This window comes from Serinus canaria, chromosome 1 (genome assembly GCF_022539315.1).
Source record: "Serinus canaria isolate serCan28SL12 chromosome 1, serCan2020, whole genome shotgun sequence".
Classification (NCBI taxonomy): domain Eukaryota; kingdom Metazoa; phylum Chordata; class Aves; order Passeriformes; family Fringillidae; genus Serinus; species Serinus canaria.
Genome location: NC_066313.1, coordinates 1,384,915 through 1,401,666, shown reverse-complemented (window position 1 = coordinate 1,401,666; position 16,752 = coordinate 1,384,915). Strand labels below are relative to the sequence as shown.

The 16,752-nt window shown below is 51.0% G+C and overlaps 1 protein-coding gene across 2 annotated transcripts in view; it reads right to left on the bottom strand.

The window, feature by feature from the left end:
• Positions 1–8,305, bottom strand: part of GDPD5 (glycerophosphodiester phosphodiesterase domain containing 5) — a 99,342-nt gene extending 91,037 nt beyond the window's left edge. The window contains exon 1 of one of the 2 annotated variants that reach the window (XM_050975348.1): positions 8,166–8,305. The gene's annotated coding sequence lies outside the window, so the exon portion shown is untranslated. Of the gene's footprint in view, positions 1–586; positions 660–8,165 lie in introns of those variants that run through there. The other variant, XM_050975369.1, reaches the window with a different exon arrangement.
• Positions 8,306–16,752: the final 8,447 nt, after the last annotated feature.

The following is a 16,752-nucleotide window of genomic DNA, read 5'->3' as shown; positions in this document are numbered from 1 at the left end:
CCAGCTTCAGTCCAATGTTTTCCCATCCTTACAGAGGTCAGAGCCCTGAGGGAACACCAGGGTGGTGCAGGAAATCTCTGCCCCCTGCACTGGTGTTCAGTGGCTGCACAAAACCACCAGGATTTCTTTCTCTGAGCAAAGAGCAGCCTGGAGAGATGCAAGAATCCCTCAATTTAACTCACAGCATCCTTAAGTTTGGAAAACACCTCTAAGATCTTCGAGTCCAACAGTAACCTGACTGTGCAGGGTCCAGCACTAAACCTTGTCCCAAGTGCCACAGCTGCACCTCTTTTTGGAGATGTGCCACCTCCATCCAGCCTGCTCAATCCACGCTGAGAGCAGCCACCCAGCATCACCCACACACAGAGCACACAACCAGCAGGGACCTGCCTTTCAGTCCACAAACCTTGATCCCAAATCTGCATCTGAAACCTTGCGGTTCACAAACCTTGATACCAAAATTTAAATTAAAAAATAAAAACCCCCAAAAATCAAACCAAAAAACCCACCAAAAAAAAAAAAAAACCCACAAAAAAAAAAAAAGAGAAAAGAAAAGAAAAGAAAAGCACATTGGAGGGGGACTTACAGAGCAGCAGCAGTCCCAGCACAATTGCTGCTTGGATGTTGTGTGCTGAGGGAGCCAGGGCAGCCTCATCCCTGAAGCCCTGCTGATATTCAGGTTTAATAGAGCTGATAAGGCCGAGCTGGAACAGCTCTTACGCACTGCAGGTTTTATCTGTGGCACAGCACACTTGTCACAGACCCTCTCTTATCAGCACTGCAAATATCAGCCCTGATAAGGGGAGGCACAAAATGCCTGGGAAGGTGCAGAAACTGGAGCAGACACGTTGGGGTTTTTGACTCCTTTGGCCTCAGCTGCCCTTGTTCCCCCCACAGCTCCACATCCAGCCCCCAAACTGCTCCAGGAGAGGAGCAGAGCAGCCTTCAAGCCAGTCCTTAGGATCTGTCCCTCCAGATGAGCTGCAAAGTTCAGGGAAATAAAGAAAAAGCCATTATTTCCCCTGAGCTGGGAGAGAAGAAGCCAAGAGAGCAAAGTGATTTCTTCACGGGTCCAACACAGCTCAATATAACCAATTACCCCAGAAATTTGGATTTGAGGACTCTCATGACAGAAGGGGTTCAACAGAGTGAGCTGAGCCTTTCAGAAACATAGAGGACTCAAAAAACTTCAGCTTATTGTGCTGCTAGAAGTGGATCTGGACCTGCTCATTAGAGGGCAGCCCTGAAAGCCTGGACACCAGGTTAGAGCTTCCCAACAAGCCCCCAGGCTTCCCTCCTGAGCCACATTCCCCCTCTAACACGGGGGTGGTCATCACATCAGCTCCAGGAGGGGTTTCCAGCCCAGCAGGAGCTCCCAGGTCCAATCCAATCTTGCCATGAACAAGCCAGCCTTCCTCCTGACACCTCTCACCAGCAGGGAGCATCCATAGGAGCCATCCCCCTGCCTCAGGTGACACTGGACAGGGCACCAGCATCACTAAGGCAGAGATTCCCTTCTCAGAACCATTGCAGAACGATTCCCTGCTGCTCCCAAGGCTCAGCAAAGCCCAGGACAAAGCTTGGAGCTGAAACCTGCCCAGGTACACAGCCAGGGAAGGACAATCCCCTCCCACACTGCTCCATCCCTCTAATCCCACAAGCAGCTTTATTTCTCTTGGCAGGAGCCCTGGCAGGGTTTGTGTTTGGGGAACAGAGCTCAGTGACCTTGTGAGCACAAAGGGCTCTCCCTGCCAGCTTCAGGCACACCAGAGCAGGATTCTTCCCACCACAGCAACATCTGAACATCCACAGCTGTCTCACAGCACATTCCTTTAGCACACAGCTCTCCCAGAGCGGGAGCCTGGAGATCCAAATCAATAAAAACCCCAAACAAACACATCCCTACGCAGAGGGGACAGATTAGGGAACAGTTGAGATAAGGGAAAGCATCTCCAGCCGAGCTGTCAACCTTGCACTTTAAATCAGCCTTCTAATGAGGGCTGCAAGCACTCTGCCTTGGGCTGATTAACTCCCAGCTACAGAGGAGCTGAGCTGCTTCCTTCTGAAAGCAGAGCCTGCCTCCAGGATCCAGGCAGGAGCAGCAAAGCAGGAGATGATCCTACAAGCTGTCAGCCACCACCAGCTGATGCCAAAGCCCAGGCACGGAGGGGAAATCACCCCGAAAATGAGAGGCTGCCACCACTCTGTGTTCACAAAGCACCAAATGCAGCACAGCAAGTGGGGGGGAGCTCCCAGTCCCCAGCTCCAGGGCACAGGGAAAAAGGAGACAGCAACTTCTGTATTTTTGGCAGGCAGTTTGGTATCTAAGAGCTGGAAAACAGGGATTACAAATCCAATGTCCCAAGTGCAGAGCAATCCTTGCTGATGAGTGTAATTTGCATGTGAACAGGAACACATCTAAAAATAGGTGTTTGAGAAGGTCTCACCTCTTGGCTTGATGAATTCCAGGGCTCCCAAATATCCCCCAAATACACGTTCAGGCACTATTGCTGTGCAGATCTCCAAGATCACCCATGGATGGAGAAATCCCAGCCCAAAAAGCCTGGACACCCAAACCAGGACCCAGGAGCTGCCTCCTTGCTGGGTTTCAAACTGCAGCAGGACTGACAGTCTGAAGTCTCACTGACAAGATTCCTGAATAATTAGTAGGCAGATGGACACCTGAATTCCCACAATACCTGCAAATAATCACTGCTTGATCAGGAAACTGCCTAAAAACCATCACCTACCTGACAGCCTTTAGGAATTGCTTTATGGAGCTGAATCTTGCTTTATTCATGCAAGAAAGGAGAATTACAGAATCCTCACAGAAAGGTTTGGGTTGGAAGGGGTCTTAAAAATCATCTTTTTCCATGGGCAGGGACACCTTCCACTAGCCCAGGTTGCTCAAAGTAGTTGGGAAGAGAGAGACACCATGGATTTGAACAAACACTTCCCACCTTCTCCAAAAGAGCCTTTATTTTTCCTCTGAGAAAGGTCAAGGGGTTGGATGACTCTTTCCTAAACTAACAGCTGGGACATGCAGGAAATATTTCAATCCCAAGGAAAGCATTAATTACCACTTGGCAAAAAGAAAAAAAGCCAATCCAGACAACAAAATCCACCCAAATATCCCAGAGTACCCCCAGCAGGGGGGTAAAATCCCTGTGAACAAAGCTGAGCCCTCTCTATCCATCCCAGGGACTGGGTTTAAGCTGTACCCTGGGAAGCCCCAGCCCTATCCTGCCCCTTGGGGATACAGATCCCACTTTTATCCCCATTCCCCAAGGTTTTCCTCAGACAAGAGCCCTGCAGTCAGCACGTGGGGCTGAGATGGGGTCACACACTGGGACACCCCCAAGGACCACGTCCCTCCCTCCTGGCAAGGTCCAGGGCAATTTCACAGCACAGCAAGCCAGACTTGAGCCTCAAATCCTCTCCAAGCTCTTAAGTGCCCTGCTCAGGATTAGCCCTGCTTCCCAAGAATCTTGTGGAACACCCTGAGCATCCCCTGGCACCGTCAGGTGCCAATTCCCAACCACTCCAAGTCAGGAAATTGAATGCATTTTGTTTTGCTGCAATTCTGCAGAACACTGACTTGATTTTAGACTTGATTTATGATTAGGTGACTGTCAGCTCAAGAGATTCATCAATACCAGCTAAGTGGCCCAAATATAATCTCCTAGAGAGGCTCAGGAGAACACGTGGATGTTGGAGGGTACAACCAGTCCATTACATCTTTTTAAAGGCTACACCCAAAAATACCTCTTAGAGGAAACTCTGGGTTTCACCTTGGACTATTTCAGTCACATACAAGCTGCTTTCCCTGGGCAAACGTGAGCCTGAAACTCAGCACAGCTAAAAACAGCCAAGGACCAGAATATTTCTGCTCTGTGCATTTCACCTCGGGCTGGGGGAGGGACAAGTTTCATTTCACCTCAGCGAGGAGGAAAGGGAAGCAAAACACAGGGGCTAGACATTTATGAAGAGGTTTTACAAGTTGCAGCAGCATTATAGGAGAAGCAGCAGGATTTAAAAATAAATAAATAAAAAACGGAAGGCAAGCTGACATCCAAGGGGGAAAGTGGGAGATAAAAAGCTGCTTTGGCACAGCACCACGTGGTAAAACTCTGAAAGTAAAACAAGTTCTTCTGAGCATTCCCAGCCAAGAATAAACTTAGAGTCCATCACCTCCAGGATCCAGCAGCCTGGACCCCCAGCTCCTCATGTCAGGCCTGGCTCCAGCCCAGAGAGGGATGCAGGGAGGGCAGGAGGGTTCAGGTCTGTCGTGACTAAGGAATTACACTGAAACCAGTGCAGGCTCCTTCCAAGGAAGAGATTAACCACCAGCAGGGCTCTGCACAGATGGGGACAGAGCTGGTGCCCAGACTCGTGCAGCACCCCAGGAAAGGTGCAATTTCCCCCTCTCATATCCCCAGTTCATCCTTCATCCAGCAGGGAGAAAAAAGAAATAAAACCAGATCAAGAGAACAGTCACACCCACAAAAAATAGTCCAAAAAAGAAACATTTTCACTTTTGTTTTTCATCATCAGGACCAATCCTGCCCAAGGACCAGGAGAACAAAAAAACCAAAAAAACAGAGCTCAATCCCAATCTGAGATGGATTCCAAATGTGGAAACCTGGAATGCTTGGAGGCACAGGCACAAAAAATTTCCCAGCTCCCACCCCAGAAGCTCCTTGTTTGAACACTCTGTACCTTGAAACTACTCCTTGGCAGAAATCTTCTACAAATATTTAATTGCATATAAAAAATAAAACCCTTTTTTGTTGTTTGTCAGGCTATTGAGCAATGACAGACTATTGCACCAAATACTCAGGCAGTTGTCCTGCCAGTATCTGTGGGTACTTCTGGAGGAAGTGGGGAGAACACAGTGGTTTGCTAAAGAGGAAAAAGCAGCAAAGCCAAACACCAATGCGCAGCAATTTAATTTTTTTTTTTTTTAAAGTCAAGACATGCATTAAAGTAGCCACATCTAATCACTGTTGATAGAGGGGCTGGCAGGCAAAAGCAACTGCCATAAAGTCTTAAATCCCTTTTCCCAGCATCATGCTCAGAATGTTCCTGCAAAGGGCTGTCAGACACCCAGAGCAGAGCTGGAGGGGAATATTTGGTGTGGGAAGGAGGGAGGGGGATGAGGTGCCTGGCTCCTAAAGCCACCCTGCTGCAGAGCTCCTCTGGAGGAGGTGGCAGCTCTGTGTGCTCCTCATCACGGACAAGGAATGGGCTCCTTGGTGTGACACTGCCCTCTCCTGAGCACAGGGGGCTGCTCAGCTCTCACCCAGCCCAGAAGGATTTCGGGGAGCCCTGAAACACCCTGCAATAAATAAAGTGAGACAACACTCACCCCAGAGCAGCTCCAGCAGAACCCACAGCCTCCTCACAGCAGCAGCACTGGCTGGGGGTCAGGACAAGACTCAAATACCCCTATCTGAGCTCCTAGAGCCTAATTAGCAGCAGCTGCAGCCTAATGAAGCAAAGTGGCTGCAAGGTGGATCCCATCTCCATCTCATCAGAGGGTGGAACTGGAGAAGCTTTAAGGTCCCTTCCAACCCAAACCATCCCATAAATACCAGCAAAGCATCTCAGGAACAGGAGCACAACCTCTGTGGGTGCTTCATCTGAAGAACAAGGAGATTAAACCCAGCACTGCAGACTCCAAGGAAAGCATGTTCCTACCCCACTGTGTTTGTAGGAGCCCTAAGTGCCCCTCCAGGTCCAGCCCCACCTTCCCATACAAGCCCAGAGCTGCACCAGGAGTATTTCAAAGGTACAACCATTGCCTTTTATCTTCACCCTCAGGAAGACTCACAGAGCAAGTCAAAGGACAATATTCCCCCCAGGTGTGTCTGGTTAAAGGGCACCCAGACCTGACTTCCACCATCTGTGAGCATCAAAGTGCCTCTAACACAAATCAGGGTGAAGGAGCCACCTGCTCCCTGCATCTTTAACCTCCAACTACAACAGCACTTGCACCTGAGAGTGACTCCAACCCACATGTTAAAAACCCACCAAAACCACTCCTAAATATACTGACTTTGGCAGGGTGATTTTGAGGCAGTTACTGGAGATCAAATGCACCTGGGTACACAGTTAGTGGGTAAAAGTACAACAAAGGGCTGTCCCTTCACAGGCAGTTCTGTGTCTCTTATAACCTTCCTGGTTTATCCAGCAATTTATTGCCTTGCTAAAAACCAAACCCTTTATCATTAATTCTGAGCCAGCAGTTTCTGAATCTACAACGTGACACCAAATCAATTGATCTGACCAAGACTCATTTTCCTTCCAAGACAAACACCAGTCGTGCTTTGCCAAATTCATCGCCGGAAAAAGTGTAACAAGCAGAACACGCTCATTTAGTAAAAGAAGTACAGCTTGACAGAGACACCCACTCTAAAATTAACTCTGCCATCAAAGAAGAGCTTGTATTTGCCTCTGAAAGAGCAGCTCCTAAATCACAGAGAAACATTCTGCAGCTCCACATTGCTGGGCTATCAGCGTGAAGATGTTTCGAAGCTTGGCAGAGGAGGGTAAGTTAAAATAACAGGCTTTAAGGAGTCAGGATGCATCACTGCTCAGGTGGATAAAGGCTGGCTAATGAATTAATGGACCATTTTCCATAGCAATCTGATGAGGAAAATGGACATGCCAGACAAAATGCCAGGCAGGAAATCCATTTACCTCAGCTTTTCCCCGGCCACACCTGCCAAGCGTAAGCTGGCAATTTGTAAGGGGGAAAGAAGGGAGAAGGCTGTTATCCTGCATGGGGCTGGGTGATCCAAACCCCAAAAAAGCTCTTTATGAAGCAGCAGCACTCTGACTTGTACTTGCTAATCAGCAGCAATCTAAATTTCCTGGCAGCTGGAGCATCCTGAGGAGACTCCAGCACCCTGGATTTAGCGTTCTCCGTGTACAATGTAACTTTCTAATGGAGAAAAATCTGTTCGGGCTCCTTCCCACCAGGACAAAGAGCCAGCAAAGAGAACCAAAACTCATTATTTTTTAAGTTTCACATGCAGCACGGCTCTGCCTGTCCCTCGCATCTATCCCTAATCCCTCTCCAGCCCCAAAATAACCCTTAAGCCAACACGATTACACACAACGAGAGCGGCTGTAAGGACCCAGCCCTAAAATCCCAAAGCACGGCGAGTTCCACACAGCCAGGTTTTTCCTGGCTGGAGAATCCCCATTTCCATCTCGCCAGGGGTGAAATTTCACAGCTTCCACACCAGGAATTGCTCCAGCAGCCCTTTTCCAGAGCAAGGCTCACATGCCGACTCCAACTCCTCCATGCCCAGTTTTCCGGGCGGGGAACAGACAGGACGTGGGTGAGGGTTTCAATAAAACAGCAACGAGACGATTTCCCCCCTCTACTTTCCCTCAATTACTCTTTTTTATGAATTAGTTTCTTTGCCAAGCACCAAGAGAAAGTGACACGCTCGTATATTCACCTTTTTTCACCCTCCCTGCTGAGTGCTCGCTGGACATTTGGGGTCTTTCACAGAGGCTTTGCTGCCGGGGAATGTCACCAGGAGCCCTCCAGGACATCCCTGAGCATCCTCAGGGAGCTGGATGGGCACCGAGCGCTCCTCCAGCTGGACCGGCAACAATAAATAAATCAATCCCTCTTGGGATTCTGCTGCCTCAGGATTTTACAGCTCCGGACAACAGCGGTGAGAAGCCCCGGAACGGCGGGACACTGCAGGTGCCATCGTTTTCTATCAAAACGAAGCGTTCCCCGTTCAACAGTCAGAGCCCGGAGGGGAACAGCGCTGTCCGGATCCACACCCGGACACTTTGGGGGTCTCGGCGACCGGAGGGGGCTCCCCGGGACCTCTCCCCGCTGGGTGCCCACCCATGTCCCCCAGCACAGGGAGCAGCCGCTGACATCCCCACCTTGGCTCGGGATGCTGGCGGCCAGGTGAGCCCCCGTGGGGAGGGGGCACACGGGGCAAAGAAACACCTTTGGGGCACGCAAAAGAAACACCTTTGGGGGCAAAGCAACGCGGCTTCGGCCACCGCGGCACCTTCTGGAGGCGAAACCGAGCCGGCACCGCTGTCCCACCCGCGGCAGCTCAGCATCACCCCGCAGCCCGGGGGATGCGGGAAGCCCCCAGCCCAGCCAGCCCTCCGCTCCCCTTTACCTGCAGCCGCCGGGAAATCCGCCAGGTTCCCGAGCCCCGCGGAAGGGCAGCCCGGCCCCGGCGGCAGGGCAGTGCCAGGGCCGGCAGGGAAGGGCGCAGGGAGGGCGCTGGCACGGCCGCGGCCCCGGCCCCGCAGCCCGGCTCGGCTCGGCTCGGGAGCGGGGCGGGCGCTGGGCCGGGCGGCTCCGCCCCGGGCGGCGCGGGAGGAGCGCAGGGACGGCAGCAGGAGGAGGAGGAGGAGGAGAAGGAGACAAGGAAGCTGCACCCAGCCGTGGGCAGTTCTCTTTTGGGCTGCGAGGGAACCCCGCAAGCGTTCCGATTTTGGGGGGCAAGGGAAGGGTTGGGGCACCCCTGGGTTGGGGAGTGCTTGGGAATGCTGAGCCCCTAAAGCGCAGCGAGCACCCGGGAATCACGGAATGGGTTGGGGTGGAAGGGAACTTAAGGAGCATCGCATTCCAACCCCCCTTTCCGCTGTCTCAGGTTGTTCCGGCGTGGCGTTGGACACTTGCAGGGATGGGGCAGGCACAGCTCGGGGTAGGAGGGATGTTCTGGGTGGATATCCACCTGGGTAAATAGAGGTGGATAAAAAGGGTCAGGTGCAGGTCTGGACTTTGCAGCCTCCTGATTTCTCCCCACCCTTCCAACTCAGCCTTCATTTTTCTATCCCCTTTATCACCTGCACGTGGTCCTACTTGGATCCTGAACTTCCAAGTGTGCAGGTGGACCTGATCTCCATGCTGAGGCCACCCTGCTGTAGCATTTTGGGAAGGATGAGTGTTTTGTTGGATCTACACCATGCCCAGCACTTGTTTTCCTCACACTGCAGCAGCACACGTTGTTTGGGATGAGAAGGATGCCCAGGCCTGCCCAGCACTGTGGCCAAAACGCAGCTGGGTCCTGGCTGTGACTGCTTTGCCCTTCTTGATGCAAGGTGATAAAACACTTGGCCAAGAGTGATGGATTCATTTTTTTCCCTGTAAATTGGCCATTTCCCACTTCTTTGGCCCAGCCCTGAAGTAGAGACTGATCCAAGAAGAGCAAAAGGAAGGGATGTGCTGTCAAAATAACAAGCAAGCACAAGCCAAATGCCAGACTCCTCTTTACTGAGGCAGACTAAGCTGAGAGGTTGCTGGCTCTTTTCCTTGGAGAAGCAGAAATAATCCTGCTGCACCCAACAGTAGGGAGAGACTTGAGGTGAAAAATCAGAATTTAGAGTCTGATCCAAGCAAGGAGCAGCACAGCAGAGGAGCTGTGGGGTTGAGGTACAGACAGCTGTCCTGGCAGCCCTTTGCCAAGTGCTTCTCCTTCCAGCACTGCTGACAGGAGACATTTCAGAATCACAACCCTGAGAGCTGTGACTACCTTAATGAAAATCTCTCTTGTGGGAGCATTTTATTTGCTGCCTGGTTGTGGGTCCACAGCAGAGCTTTAGGCTGTGTTTTCCTGCAGGCTTGGGGGGTGGATGTGCAGGAGGGGACAGAACAGATGCAGATATTCCAAGGCACATAACAAAGTCTGGTGCCTTTGCCAAACTTTAAACATCCTTGGTTTTGTGCCTAAGGATTGCCTTTTAACTTCAGCAGAAAGAGTTCAGCCTTTTGTAAGATCAAGGGAAAAATCCACCAAGAGGAAATACTCTTCAAACTCGTGAGGTTCCAGAAATCCTGCAGATGCTCCCAGTACCAGCCAGTCAGTTCCTTACAGCATCCATTTGCTGAGGAAAATGCCTCTGAAAAGATACAGAGTTTGCACATTTTCAGAATATTTCTGTGACTTGGCCGGTTGAACCCGACACAGGATCCTGCCAGGATGCAGGGCTGGGGAAGGATTTGTTCTCCAGCCACTCCAAGCAGCTGTGAGGACAGCAAAGATGAGCAGAGGGACCACCTTTGCCCCCTGAAAGCAGCACTTTGGCTGCTAAGGGCCATGTAGTTTCAAAGAAAAGCCACTGAAGGAAATTGACCATGAATTTCCATGCAGCCTCCAGGAAAACAGATGCAATTTTGGAGAGGGAAGGTTGATTTCAGATTTATAAGCGCCTTGTCCCATGCTCAGAGCCCTGAAAGCTCAAAGCTACTTTAAATATCTCCCTTTGGCATGGGAGGGATTTCTGCTGAGCTCATTCCTCTCGTTTCCAGCCAGCTTCACTTCCAAAGGATGCAGCTGTAAAGTCCTCCTGAAAACCCCTGGTGACACTCCCTGTGTGTGATTCCCTGCTCCTTTAGGACCTGGCTCAGCTCTAAACCAGGGCTGAGTTTTGGAATTTCATGCCACATCCTGAAAGTGTTTTGTTTCGTGCTCATGGAAGGGAAAACTCCTCCAGAAGGGACATTTCTGTTTCCTGGCAGGGAAATACCAGGCTGGCAGCTCAGAAGGGCATCAAGGCAAATCCTCAGAGGAGCCACTGCTCTGGTCTTTGATTGGGATGGATGGTGAGGGAGATGATGCAGGTTCCTACAAGAGTGGGACAGGAGGAATGGGCTGATTAATCCTTAAACTCAGCACCAGCCTCCTCCAAGAAGAAGTGCTGTTCTATCCCCTCTGTGGGCAGAAAAAAAAGCCATTTTTCCTCCTCCAAGTCTCACATAGGGGAGGTCTTTGCTGAAGAAACATTTTCCTGAGCAGTCCAGATGACTCAGACTTGGCCTGGGACACTTCCAGGGATCCAGGGGCAGCCACAGCTTCTGTGGGCACCCTGTGCCAGGGCCTGCCCACCCTCCCAGCCAGAAATTCCTTCCAAATATCCCATCCAGCCCTGCCCTCTGGCAGTGGGAAGCCATTCCCTGCGTCCTGTCCCTCCATGCCTTGTCCCCAGTCCCTCTCCAGCTCTCCTGGAGCCCCTTTATGCCCTGGAAGGGCTCTGAGCTCTCCCTGGAGCCTTCTCAGAGATGTCAGAGCATGCTGGATGTTCCCTTCTCTGCATTTGCTGCTGCACTCCTGAGCAAAACAAGGCAGGGTCTGGTGACAGCACAGCAGACTGCCCATGGCTGTTTTGGGGCAGAGCAAGGAACCCCTGCTCAGTTGCCAGAGCTGTGCTGCCACACCTGGCTGGGAGATTCCAACATTCAATTTTGCAGAGAAACTAAAGGCTGCAGGGAGCCAGGCTGGATGTCCTGGGGGATGCCTGGCAGGAGTGCAGCAGTGCCCCTGTCTGTGCCCAGGAGGCAAATCCTGGCTGGGGCTGCCCCGGAGCAGCCTGGGCAGGGGAAGGAAGCCTGCAGAGGGACACACCATTGTTCTGCCCCTGCAGCTCCTGGGGAATGCAGGGCAAACAGGAGGGAGCTTGGCGCTTTCCTGTGTTTGTGCTGCCACTGTTTTCATTAAGGTCCTTTTTCCTACCTCTTTCTGCAAGGCCTTTGTGCCTCTAATAAGTGCAAGGAGGGTGTTGATTGTAAGTGTCCCCTCAGGCATAATTATTTTACCATAATAGCATTTACAGGGAGGGCTTGCAGAGCCATTTTCCTGTTACATCCTCTGTATTTCAACCTCTCTTTTCCACTTTTTTCTTTGCCTCCTCAGGCTGCCCCACCAAGCCTTTGTAAGGTCTCCATCCCTGCAGCAGAAGCCATGGTGAACTGCTGAGCCCTGAAGAAATCACTGAGGGTGAAAATAAGAATATTTGATGTTTCCCAGCAACTGGAAATGAAGATATCTTTTGTCCACCAAGTCAGGTGCACAATAGCTGTGTGTGTCTGCTCTGGGGGAGTTAACCTGAAACCCCTTCCAGAAGATAAGAGGGATGTACATAAACAGGAGGAAAGTCAGTGGCAGGGATTATTGGAGCAGGTAGATCAGGTCCCTGACACCCTCAGCATCCCCTGATGACTGCACTGAACTCTTGAAGTGTGGGGGAGGAAATAGGGGTGGCTCAGTCATAACAGGTAAATAAATATGAAATAAATACAATAAATATGAAATTGACATCTGGAGGAGCCAGGAGCAGTTTTTGTGGTGATGGTGACCCCGTGGCAAAGTAAGGAATGTCTGTCTCCATCGATGTTTCTCAGGGTGAAGAGCCCCCTGTGTGCTCTCTTGTCCCTCTGAAGCCCTAAAAGATGTTATCATTGTCTTGGGCAAACAACTCCTGGCCTGGCCCCACAGCCCTTGAAAGGGCTGGAGAATCATGGATCAGTTCAGTGCATCCAGAGCCCTCTCGATGGAGGGGAGCTGGGCAGTGTCCTGACAAGAACAGTCACTGCCACAGAGGGTCCCCCAGCTGAGCTGGTGACAAGACTCAATCCTGTATCCCAAGCTTATGACCTTTCATGTGCTGGCATTTTTTTCCCTCATTATATACACAGTTGGAAGGGATGAAGCCATCCATAACCTCCAGCTCCTGCTCACAGTATTAAACTTAGGATAAACACAAATCTCCTGTGGAAAAAATTAAAACCCATAGTAAAAAATTATGTTGGTGTGGTACTTCACAATATGGTTTAGGGGCATGGTGGGATTTGGTCAAAGATTAAACCTGATATCTTGGAGTTCTTTTCTAGACTTAATGATTCCATGATTCCAGATATATTGGGAGAACTTCAGAGCATGTAAGTGAAGCCATCTCTGAACTAATTGGTTTTAAATGAAACTTTGTTTAACAGCATTTTCTAGTGCAGTCCACTTTATAAACAAATGTAGCTGACACAGCTAGGATGGAAATACATTTGTCATTATGTGGTGCAAGACTTCCCTGCCCTGTGAGAAGGAGCCTTACCAAAAAATGCTTCTGATAACATCTGACCAGAAGAGTCAGAGAGGATGAGTGTGGAGGCCAAACCTTGCTTGCATCAAAATCCCAGTGGGTTCTGCTTGGAGGAGCTGCCATCACATCCACCCTGGAAGGCAAATCCCAGTGCTCTCCCTGGCTGCCCCGTGCACACAGGGCTGCTTTGTTCCCTCTGCTCCCTGCCCACCCAGCCCTCTTCTCTTCACCAACACATTCATCAGAGCCTTTTGGCTGAGGCCTTTGTTCTGTGCCTGCACAGGAAGGTCTGGGCTCATGGGTCACATTCCTGGTGCCAGCACAGGGTGATCTTTATTGACAAACCCATTATTGATCCAGCCCCCTCCAGGAGGACTTTCACCTCCTCCAGCTCTGGCCACGCTATGGATTTGCAGGTGATGTTTGGATACAAACACAGATAGGCTCACAATCAAACCCTTCAGGGATGTGCCCAGCTCCAGTTAATATTAAACACCTTTGGAGATATCTCTGCATTTCTCCAGGCTGGGAGGAACCTGCTGCATTCTTCTCATAGCTTCTTTGCAGGTACTGAAATAAAATCCCTGACCTGGATCCCTGAACAAAGCCCCTGTTATTCAGCCAGGTGAGGGGGAACATCAGTCTTGTGATCCTCTCCATCCCAGAGTTTTTTGGATGGAGATGTGGGGTTTTACCCCATCACAGGGGATGAAAAACCCATTCCAGCCTCAGCTCAGCCTGCCTGAGATGGAGCATGTGTGCACAAACACTGCTGAAATGAAACCCCCAGAGTTCAAAACCTCACTGTCTGAAAAATGTTATGTGAATCCACTTCTCTCTATTTCTAATAAAACAACATTTTTTTTTAAACAGCAAATTTTCTTCCTGTTACAATATGCTGTCCTACAATATGATGCTGTTCCAGCAGTTTATATAAATTTTTACAAATTTAATCTGTAAATTGCTTTCTGATGGGTGAAGCACAGCACCTGCATTCAGCTTTCCAAGCATCAGTAACACCAACACCCTTCTCTGCAAAAGCCATTTTGGGGTGTCTTGGCCCAGGAGGGATTTGCTAAAAGATCTTGGAAAGATGAGTCCTCCTTGCACAACAGCCACGGGTTCAGAGATCCATGGAATATTCTGAGAGCAGCCAGGCCTGTTCCCAGCCTGTGGTGAGAGCAGGGCTGGGCAAAGCAGCACCAGAAGATCCCACATTCCTGGGATGGGAGCGTGGGCTGCACCCCCAGCTGCAGGGCCAAGCCCCTCTCTGGGGGATGGATTTTTCCAGCCTCAAAGATGGAAAGCATTCTGCCTTCATCTGCTGGAGGACAAAATCCCCCAGTGGCACTGTGATGCTTTGTGCCAGCCCCAGGGGGAAGGAGGGAGCAGCATCCTTCACTCCAACCAGCTCCTGCTGGGCTCCATGGAGGAGAGGATTAGCTCAGTCTTGGCAGAGTACAGGAACTGGGGGTCCCCACACTGAGGGACAAGCAGGAGGGCAGGGTAAGCATGGCCTGAATGTCCTGCCCTCCTTTCTCCAAATGAATCCAAACCACCTCCCAAGCCAGGCCTGGATCACTCTGAAGATGTCAAGGCCCACACAAAAATCCTTCATCCAGCCAGCTTTGGGAAAGCCCCCAAAATGCTCATTTGGGTCCATTTCAGTTCAGCTCTTGGATCCCAGGCCAGGGATGTGCTGCCATCCAGGAGGTTTCACAGCCCAGAACCTGCTGGGCTCGTCTTGCTCCCAGCTTCCTGCTCAACCTGCCAGGAGCTGATCCCAGGAAGAGACATTTCAGCCAGGCAGCCTCTTCATCTGCATGGAAAGAGCAGAGAAACATTTCCAGCCTTTCCTTCTGGGCTAGACCTGCCCTGGGCTCTGCTGGATTCACCTTGAGCTTCCTCTCGTCTTCCTGGCCTTGGAGGCTCCTCCCTGCTCCAAATCTCTCTGGAGTTTCTGATGCTGCAAATGCACCTCTTCATCCTCCTGTTGCAAACCCAACCCAGTTCCCACCACAAAAACTCAGCTGGGGCCAAGGTCCACCCCAGAAATGTCCTCATTCTTCGACACCATGAGGAGACCAGCACTAATGGCCTCACTTCCAGCAGCACAGCAGAGGCTGAGCCAGGGAACCTCCATTTCCCCTCCTGCTTTGTGGGAGAGGCCAGAGAGGCCTCGAGGTGTTTGCTTTGACCCCGAGGTGATGTCTGGGGTGGAAAGGCCACACCCAAGACACTTGCAGTGGTTCCCCTCCGAGCCCAGCAGCCACCAGCAAGCTGTGCTGGGCACTGGGGCTGTAATGAGGAGAGCAAATATTATCCTCCAGAGGTGTCACCAGCTGCTGCTGCTTTGAAATGCTGGGAGAAAAGCCTCCTTAAATAGTTGGGATTCCTCCCACCAGCCCAGGGATGAGAGGAATAATATTTGGGAGAGGAACACACCCCAAATGACAGCGTCTGGGTGAGGGTGGGAAGAGAGAGCAGCCGGCATCTCCCGGCCACAGATGGTTCCCATCAAGAGGAATTTTTTTCTTGTTAATCCCAAAACAAGCTCGAGATGTATTTTTATTTCAGTGTTAAGAGGAGAGAAAAAGAAAGTCTGACATGACCCCCTGTTTTTCTGGCCTCATTCCCTGCTCAGCCTCTGCTCTGAGCAAGCACAGAAAATTTAGTTCATGTTGAAGGCAGGGACTCTGAGAATAGAAAATCCTGGGGTGGTTCTTCCAGCTCTTCTTGACCTGGGAATTTATCCCAGTCAAGCTGGAAATGGAGGTAAAAATCTAGAGCCTGGGTGTGGATTTGAAGTATCCTGTGGTGCTCTCTGGGGGTTCATCAAGGCACAGAGGACAAAGTGCCTGTGGGGGTGTCAGCAAGGGTGTCCACTCTCCCCTCTAAATCTTAAACCTGCTTTGAGCACCAGGGAGAGACTCCTGAGCCAATTCACTCCCAAAGCCTCCATGAGTTCAGGAGCATCTCTAGCTCAAAATAGCCCAAAAATAGTGATAAAAATTGCAATCAGTGGGAGGACTGGGAATTCATTCTACTCAAAAGCCATCCCAAAAGCCCTGCTTTGAGAACTTGCCTGGCATTCCTCCATGGCCTCCCTGGCGTGTTGGATGCCCTGGTTCCACAAACTTGCTCTGAGGGAGCTGCCAAGAGGAACCCCTTGGCATGTCCCAGGAAGTTTCCAAGGACAGCCATGGGTTGGGGATGTGGCACCCCTCTCAAATAACCAGGTTTGGGCCATGTGGAAGGATTCACATGGAAGCAGGGCCAGGAAATAACTTCTCATGGAGTGACATATGTGGTCCATGATGGTGGCCCTGCTGGAAGCAACCCTACAAGGTGGTGACCTCTCAATGGGAATTTTCTTTCAGACAGAACTTCCTGGGATATTTACACCCCCAGATGAGGCTGGGCATCCCCCCCTCCTCTCTGGCAACTCCCTGGAATGACTCAGGACGTGCAAACACTGACTCATCCCAACCTCCCCAGGAGCACTGAGCTTCCCACACACTCCAAGACAGGGTGGTGGGAGAAGGGAAAGGCTGCACTGGGCCTCCCCTGTGCCCTGAGGGAGGGCTGCAGATGCATCAGCAAGGTGAGGCACTCAGGGCAGGCTGGAGCAGCCAAGGATCCTCTGCACAGGGATGTACAGAGATAAGGGCACCCTGGTTTGGGAGCTGCTGCCCAGTACAGGAAAATGGATTGGGAGCTGTCCTCCAGGACAGCTCTTCTGGCTCAGGACTGGTTTAGGAAGGAGGATTTGAAGAGATGAGGAAGAGGATCAGGAAATGCAGGGTTGGTGTCTGGTGGTGGCACTTGCAAAGTCAGCTTGGCTGCACAAATCCTGGATTTCATCAGGACGTGATTATTCCATACAAG